The following is an 8,671-nucleotide window of genomic DNA, read 5'->3' as shown; positions in this document are numbered from 1 at the left end:
CCTTCAGCCGCCTCTGCACTTTGGTTCAGTCCAAAGGGCTGCTGTACGGGCTATTCACAATGGCCCATACAGCAGCCGAGCCGAAGGCATATGCTTTGCCTCGACCGAGCCGAAGTGTAGAGAAAGGTCGGCCGTAGCCGACCGATCTCCACGCAAATGACAGCTGGGTGGAGCCAGCCGTGATCTCATGGCTCGCTCCGCCCAGTTGTAATGACAGATCAGCGTCCCCACATAACCTGGGGACGCTGAGCTATCATTAAACAATAAGCTGTGATTCATTGGCTGGGACCTGCTAGAAGACTGGCAGGTGCCGGCTAACAGGAAACAGTTGGGCGGAGCTAGCTGTCACCGCTAGCTCCGCCCAATTGTTTTTCTTTTCTTTAAAATTAGGGATGCACAGATACTTTTCGAGTACCAGTGCAGATACTTGGCATTTTCATGAGAACTACCAGGGTTGCAGCGGTTGCAGCGGGGACCTGGCTCTGGCGCTCCACCACTGTCCTGAAATCATTAGTCTGTATTGTTTTAGAAAAACTGTCACATAACAATAAACAAAAATGTATCAGTACTCGTACTTGTAAGTACTCGGCAAGTGCCAGTACTCGTACTCGCAAAACTGGTATCTGTGCATCCCTTTATTTATATTTATAAAAACAAAATCGTACATTAAAACAGAGATGTACAAATACCGGGAGCTCCGTGTGCTCCTTACACATGACAGCGGCTTCCTAATTTTTGAATTTTTCTCTAGTCTAGTCTTGGAGCTCAAAAGTATCGGTACATGTATATTTTTTTAACTCCTATTTATTTACATATTTAAAATAATTTTTTCTACTTATTTTTTTCCCCTTTCTTTTCACTTATGTTCTATTTTGCTCAGTACCTTGTAGGTACCGAGCAGAATAGACGAGCCGAATGCATTTTGCCGATGTATGGCTGATTTTTGCCGATGCACGGCTGATTTTTGCTGATGCGCGGCTGATTTTTGCCGATGTGCGGCTGATTTTTGCCGATGTGCGGCTGATTTATGCCGATGCACAGCTGATTTTTGCCGATGCACGGCTCATTTTTGCAGATGTACGGCTGATTTTTGCCGATGTACGGCTGATTTTTGCCGATGTATGGCTGATTTTTGCCGATGCACGGCTGATTTTTGCCGATGCACAGCTGATTTTTGCAGATGTACGGCTGATTTTTGCCGATGTACAGCTGATTTTTGCCAATGTACGGCTGATTTTTGCAGATGCACGGCTGATTTTTGCTGATGCGCGGCTGATTTTTGCCGATGTGCGGCTGATTTTTGCCGATGTGCGGCTGATTTTTGCCGATGCACAGCTGATTTTTGCCGATGCACAGCTGATTTTTGCCGATGCACGGCTGATTTTTGCCGATGTACGGCTGATTTTTGCCGATGTACAGCGTTGTTCGGCTCACTTCACTTGGACTGGGTTATTCACTTGGCTGCCTTTGGATAGATTTTTAAAAATTCTAGGCAGTTCTGCAGTAAAACACTAGATGGCAGCATCATTAAACGAATCATTTCCGCGAAGAACGCCAATGTTTACATCGACAATACAAAGCAGAGAAGGGAAAAAAAAACTTCATGAAGAACGGGATGTTTATTGGAACTGTAGTCTGAGACTCAAAGCGTATTATATTATCACTTTTCATATTATACTCGTAAACCTGTACCTGCCATGAAGGTCCTTGTTCAGGCACATTCCGATTTGTGCTGATCTCCTTCAGCTTCTTTGCAGCTACTTCCGGTCTACATGCAATCCAGCGATGACTGGCGTGACATTTGTCAGGGCGGTTTTCCGGGTGGTGACAACATTGGACCATGTCTGTGTAATGTGTGACTGAAATCTCCATTGTACACGGTAATGCATCATACATGCATTGGTGTGCCTCTTAATTTTAAATGGCACCGCAGTGCACCTCCGCAAGCTGCAAGACATCAAAAATGTCATTTAACTGTCCTGTAAAAAGATATACACTGAGTGGCCAGATTATTATGACCACCCATCAGTACTTCGTTGGGCCGCCTCGTGACTCCACGGGATGTTGAAAGGTGATGCGAGGAATCTGACACGGCACTGTTGCCCTTCTGTTGTCTTGTACCAGTCTTGCCCCTCCCCCGTTCTGCCCTAACATTGACTAGTCGCTGACGGCCGCAATTCGCACGTTCAGACCCAGATTTTCGGCTGACAGTCCGGTCTTTAAACACTTTAACAATGAGTCCCTCTTGAACATTTAACGAATTCTGCTGTTTTGCTGATACTCGCTCCATGGCTCCGAGCGCCAACAATCATCCCACTTTCAAAGGCTGTTACATCGCGTTGTTTCCCCGTATCTTCAGAAACAAATCACTTCTACTGTCGTGGTAACCAACCCGCTTCCGTATTTATAATGGTCTGGCCCTCTAGCAACTTCAGCGCCAAATTATAGCTCATTAGCCTACAAACGTCAGGTGGTCATAATAATCTGGCCACTCAGTGTATAATACTCAATATAGCGCCAACAGTCTGTGGACAACTGACCATCACACCTATATGAGCTTGTTGGACATCCCATCCTAAAACCATGGCCATTAATATAGATTTTCTCCTCCCTCATTGGCCATTAATATGAAGTTGCCTCCCTGTGTGACTATAACATCCTCCACTCTTCTGGGAAGGCTTCCCACAAGATTTTGGATGGTGTCTGCGAGAATTTGTGCCCATTTGTGGGGTCAGGTACTGATTTCGGATGAGAAGACCTGGCTCACAGTTGATGTTCCAATTCATCCCAATGGTGTTCAGTCGGGTTGAGGTCAGGGCTCTGTGCAGGACACTCGAGTTCCTCCACACCACAGTGGTCAAAAAATGTCTTTATGGAGCTGGTTTAGTGTGCAGGGGCACAGTTTGTGTCTATAGCATCCTCCACTCTTCTGGGAAGGCTTTTCCCATGATTTTGGAGGGTGTCTGTGGGAATTTCTGAGGTCAGGTACTGATGTTAGATGAGACCTGGCTCACATTGAGCATTGCAGTTCACCCCAAAGGTGTTCAGTAGTTCAGGACACTCAAGTTCCTCCACACCAAACTGGTCACACCATGGAGCTGGCTTTGTGCACCTGAACTTGATCATTCCTATGGAACACCTATGTCTCATAAGGTGTTCCTATGTTCCATAGGGTTGAGGTCAGGGCCCTGTGGAGGAACCTGAGTGGCCTTCACATACGGGTCAACCCATGTCTTTATGGAGCTGGCTATGTGCACAGTCATGGTGGAACAGAAAAGGGTCTTCACCAAACTGTTACCACAAGGCTGGAAGAGCACAATTGTCTACAATGTCTTTGTATGATGGAGTATTAACAGAAGCTTCAGTGGAGACACCTGAACTCCACCATTTCGAGGGAGGTCCTCATACTTTTGACCATATAGTTTATAATCGGATAGATAACACTATAACATCCTCCACTCTTCTGGGAAGGCTCTGCTCTCCACAAGATTTTGGTGGGTGCCTCTGGAAATGTGTGTCCCATTTGTAAGGTCAGGTACTCATGTTGGATGAGAAGATCTGGCTCACAATTAACATTCCAATTCATCCCAAAGGTGTTCCATAGGGTTGAGGTCAGGGCTCTGTGCAGGACACTTGAGTTCCTCCACACCAAACTGGTCACACCATGTCTTTATGGAGCTGGCTTTGTACACAGGTCGTGGTGAAACAGAAAAGGGCCTTCACCAAACTTTTACCACATTGCTGGAAGATCACAATTGTCTACAATGTTTTTGTATGACGCAGTTTTAACAGAACCTTCACTAGAACCACCTGATCTCCACCATTTGGAGGGAGGGCCTCATACTTTTGAACATATAGTTTATAACAGGATAGATTACACTCTAAAGTTATTGAACATTAATTCCAACTGTCTCCCAAACCTTAGTTGGAAGGGTTAACTGGCAGTGAAATGGTGAAAACCCTTATCTGTCCACCCAATATTTGTTCTATTTCAGTAGATAAGGTGTGCTCTGCACCATGCATGTTGTTACTTTACTTTCTCTCCATATGCCAACGTGCCACACCTTTGTTCTTACTTTTTTTTCATAACTAGAGCCAGTTGCATAACATAAAACGACCTTTGTCCTAATAATAATAATGGAGAACATGTTGTTGTTGTTTTCTTTCATATGTTACAACAGGGAAACATTTCCAGTAGGTATGTAGCTGGCAGGGCTCAAATAACGTTTGATGGAGCCATTCCATACCCATTGGTGGACAAAGTCACCCAAGGGCCACTGTGCAAGGACAATTTATGGGTCACCCCATGACAAGTAAGAGCTACATCTATGGGGTTCCATTCCCAATCTGACTCATATCTAGTATAAATGTGGCCTCTAAGTCCTAGTGGGCCCTTATATACCTGCACAATCTGTATGATGGCATGTATATCCTGTACAGCCAGACAACATCACTCTACCAAAGACCAGAGAAAAGGCTCTTGATATGCAGAAATATCTTTTAGTGTTAAAAGAGAACTATGAGGTGAGTGCTTTTCACTCATCCTCATAGTTCTAGCCGACCTGTGACAATGAAACTGTCACAGGTCGGCTCAGTAGATCGGGAAGTGAGCGAACACATACGTGCGCTCGCTCACTTCTCGTTCCTCTCACTGCAGAGAGCCGTGAGAAGGGAGGGGCTGGATTCCCCCCTCCCCGATCCTCCAGCGCTGACTAGGGGGAGGGGATGGGTACAGCTGTCTCTACCTCTAGATAGGCAGAGCCAGCTGTCACTCACGCAGCTGGGTGTATCCAGACATCATTGTCGGGATCCGTTTCAGCTGCGGCGTCTCAGTATATAGAGAGTTGTAGCTCGCGGTATACTGAGCTTTGGGTGATGGGAGGACGCTAGTTTGTGCCCTCCCGTTACCCTTAGGAGAACTATGGGGAAAAGCCCTAACCCCATAGTTCTCCTTTAAGGTCAATCCTGTAATATAAGACACTGATATTTGTAGCGCTCATGTGGGCCATCAAAGAAATTTTGGATAACAATAAGGTCATTGATAGGTAGTTGGACCTTGCATGACAATGATAGGTCCATTTATCCTGCAGCCCTCCACCCCACCATGTAAAAACTCTTACTGAAAGAACATACAAGCTTATGCCCCACTGCGAGGGTTTTATATGAAGGGTGGGGGCCCTGCAAGAAAATCTTATGCAAGGTCCGCCTTAATGATTTTAGATGTTTTACAGCAATCAAAATGACAACATTCTAATTCATGGGATGTACTGATCATTTGTTGGAGGAAATGTGCCAATTTGACCCAAATTTTCTTTACCTCAATTTTATTTCCTTGGTGCCGCCCTTTATATCTTGCCATTCTAGGCACCAGGTCATTAGTTAAGGTTTTGTAATTAAGGTTCTGAGTTTGAAATTCTTAGTTCAGTTGACATGAGGCCGTAGGAATAGATTAGTGTCTGCTCTAATGTATTGTCTGCACGGAGATTAGGTTGTACAACAGACGGAGACTTCTACAGTAAGGTAAATCGGAGCATGGCCTGTGTCGTATTATTGCTGTCTCGTTAGTGTGTTGTCTTCATCAATTTTTGCTTGGGCCTTTAACCCTTTCAGTACGGAATCCAACAGATTGTCCTGTTCTTAAAATCTCTTATGGCTGCATGTGTAAGTGACGTTGCTCGATTCATTGTAGGAAAATTGTTCCTACTATCTGTGATGCAACTTATTCGGAGTCCTGGGCTACCATGTGTAACTAATCGTGATCAGCGAACTAGCCCAGGTTTGAAACACTTGGACATGCGCTGAACCCAGACAAAAATGTAGGTTCCCGGGACATTGCCTACCTGGCCCCTCAATGAAAAATTTAGATTTGGTAAACATCCAAGTGGGAACCAACACCTAGGGCCATTTCCATCCAAGCAACCAATGATGCTGTGTGGCTCAGACAGAAGTCAACCATTGACGCTGTGTGGGCCACGTAGTGTCATTGGTTGCTATGACAGACAGAGTTTTGGCGGGCAAACTGGCCAAATTGTTTGCCAATTTAGCAAACTGCGAACAGCATGGGATCAGGTTGAACTCAATATTTTCCTAAACTCGAAGCTCATCCCTAGTGGCTATCACTATGATCACATGACTGGAAATCACCCATGAAGCTCTTGCGGTTGCAAACAATGTGTTCTATACAATTGGTGATTGGTCTCTAGTGATTTTAGTTATTGAGCCCATCTACACTATATGGCCAAAAGTATGTGGCCCCCTCTCCAAATGATTAGGTTCAGGTGTTTTCAGTGGAGGTTACTGTAGACAATTGTGCTCTTCCAACCTTGTGGTAACAGTTTTGTAAAGCCAGCTCCATAAAGACTTGGTTTGACCGGTTAAAGGTGGGACAGTTGGGATCTTTATACACTATGTGGCCAAATATGAGTAGACCCCCCTCCAAATGTTCAGGTGATTCCAGTGAAGATGCTGTTAACAATACAACATACAAAGACATTGTAGACAATTGTGCTCTTCCAACCTTGTGGTCACAGTTTGGTGAAGACCCTTTTCTGTTCCACCATGACTGTCCCCTGTGTACAAAGCCAGCTCCATAAAGACATAGTGTGACCAGTCTGTGAAGGCCACTCAAGTTCCTCCACATCGGAGCCCCAATCTCAACTCTAGGGAACACAGGAACACCACAAACATTATTGAGTTGAGGTGTACAAAGCCAGCTCCATAAATACATGGATTGACCAGCTTGGTGTGCAGGAACTCAAGTGTCCTGCACAGAGCCTTGACCGCAACCCTACAGAACCTTTGGAATGCCAATTGTTAGTCAGGTCTTTTCATCCAACAACAGTACCTGACCTAAAATTGGGCACACATTTCCACAAAATCACACTCCAAAATATTGTAGAAAACCTTGCCAGAAGGGTGGAAAACGTTATATCTGCACAGACTGGCCGACTCCATATTAATGGCCATTGTTTTGGAATGGGATGTTCAACAAGCACATATAGGCATGATGGCTAGCAGATGTCCACCAAACTGTTGGCTATAAAGTCTATCTCTGCCCCCTTGCTCGTGCCTTGTTGATCCTTTTATCTCACTACAGGTCTCCCAGGCCCAGTGTATGGCTAGCTGTATTCAATATGTATCAACTGATAGCTAGATACAAGTGAACCATGTCCAGGTCAGCAAGATAGTGGCAGGAGGTCCCAACACCCATTCGACCCATATCTAAAATAACTGGGTCGTTATATAATAGAGGGCCTACCAGTGGAAAATGGTCCACCATTGTACGTGATGATGTAGGCAGGGCCAGATTTCCCAAAAGGCCAACCAAGGCCCGGCCTTGGGGCATCAGGGGTGTGCAATAACTATCTCCCGATGCCTGGGACATGCAGTTCTGGGTGCCAGACGGGTAGTTTTCTACATTTAGCCCTGCTTTGGGCAAGCAGAGCTAAATGTACAGCGGGGAAACCGCCGCTTGTTTTGTACAAGTGATCACGGCAATGTCGCCGAGATCACTTGTATGCAGCCTGCATATAGGGGGCGCATTGAGGAACATGGCCTTGAGGCAGCCGAGAGAGTAAATCCGGCCATGGATGTAGGCGCATTTAATTTTTTTCTTGGACAGCTCGAAGTTCCGCTTTAGGCATTTGCCTCCATCAAACATGTCTTCTGAGCGTTCCTACACGTGATGTCCGTCTCACTCTCAAAGCCTCGTGAGTTAAATCTCAGCGAGAGGAACAAGCTGCGTGTTTGAACTCTAATCTGAGATTATTAGTGTGTATTTTAAGACCCGAGGCTGTCTCCTGCTTTGACGTTCCGGTCTTTGTTTCAGACTTAATCTGGATGGGATTTGTGTTATCTTTTTTTTCTTGTATATCTACAAATATTGTCAATTACGGTATCATCCTCAAAGAACACTTTATACACAGCTCAGCCGCCATTCATACTATTTAATGGATGGATCGGTAAATAGAAACCTTCAGGCCAATGATATTATGATTATTATTATACAGGATTTATATGGCGCCAACAGTTTGCACAGCGCTTTACAATATAAGGAAGACATTACAATCACAATACAATTCAAGACAAGATGGTAAGGAGGGCCCCGCCCCTGAGGGCTTATAATCTAAAAGGGGAGGGGTATATGCATATAGAATGTTTGTTTCAATAGCAAGTGAAGGTTTACTATAGATCAGTCTTTCTCATCTAGAGTGCTGTGGCACCCAGGGTGCCGTCTGGCTTCCTCAGGGGTGCCTCGATAGGGGGCACTCTGATATAAAAGTAGGGGACTCTTAATGTAAAGGGGGACTCTGATGTGAAGAGGGGCTCCTGATGTGAAAGAGGGGACTCTGATATGAATGGGGGGCTCTGAGATAAAGGAGGGACTCTGATGTGAAAGGAGGAGACTCCTAGTGTGAGAGGGGGTCTCTGATGTGAAAGGAGGGGCTCTTAATTCAAAGAGGGACTCTGATGTGAAAGGGGGGAGACTCTGATATGAATAGGGGGCTCTGAGGTAAAGGAGGGACTCTGATGTGAAAGGAGGGGCTCTTAATTTAAAGAGGGACTCTGATGTGAAATGGGGGAGACTCTGATATGAATGGGGGGCTCTGATGTAAAGGAGGGACTCTGTTGTGAAAGGAGAGGCTCTTAATTTAAAGAGGGACTCTGATAT

Source organism: Nanorana parkeri, unplaced genomic scaffold (genome assembly GCF_000935625.1).
Source record: "Nanorana parkeri isolate BGI_ZX_2015 unplaced genomic scaffold, ASM93562v1 scaffold740, whole genome shotgun sequence".
Taxonomy (NCBI): domain Eukaryota; kingdom Metazoa; phylum Chordata; class Amphibia; order Anura; family Dicroglossidae; genus Nanorana; species Nanorana parkeri.
This window is presented reverse-complemented; position numbering follows the sequence as displayed.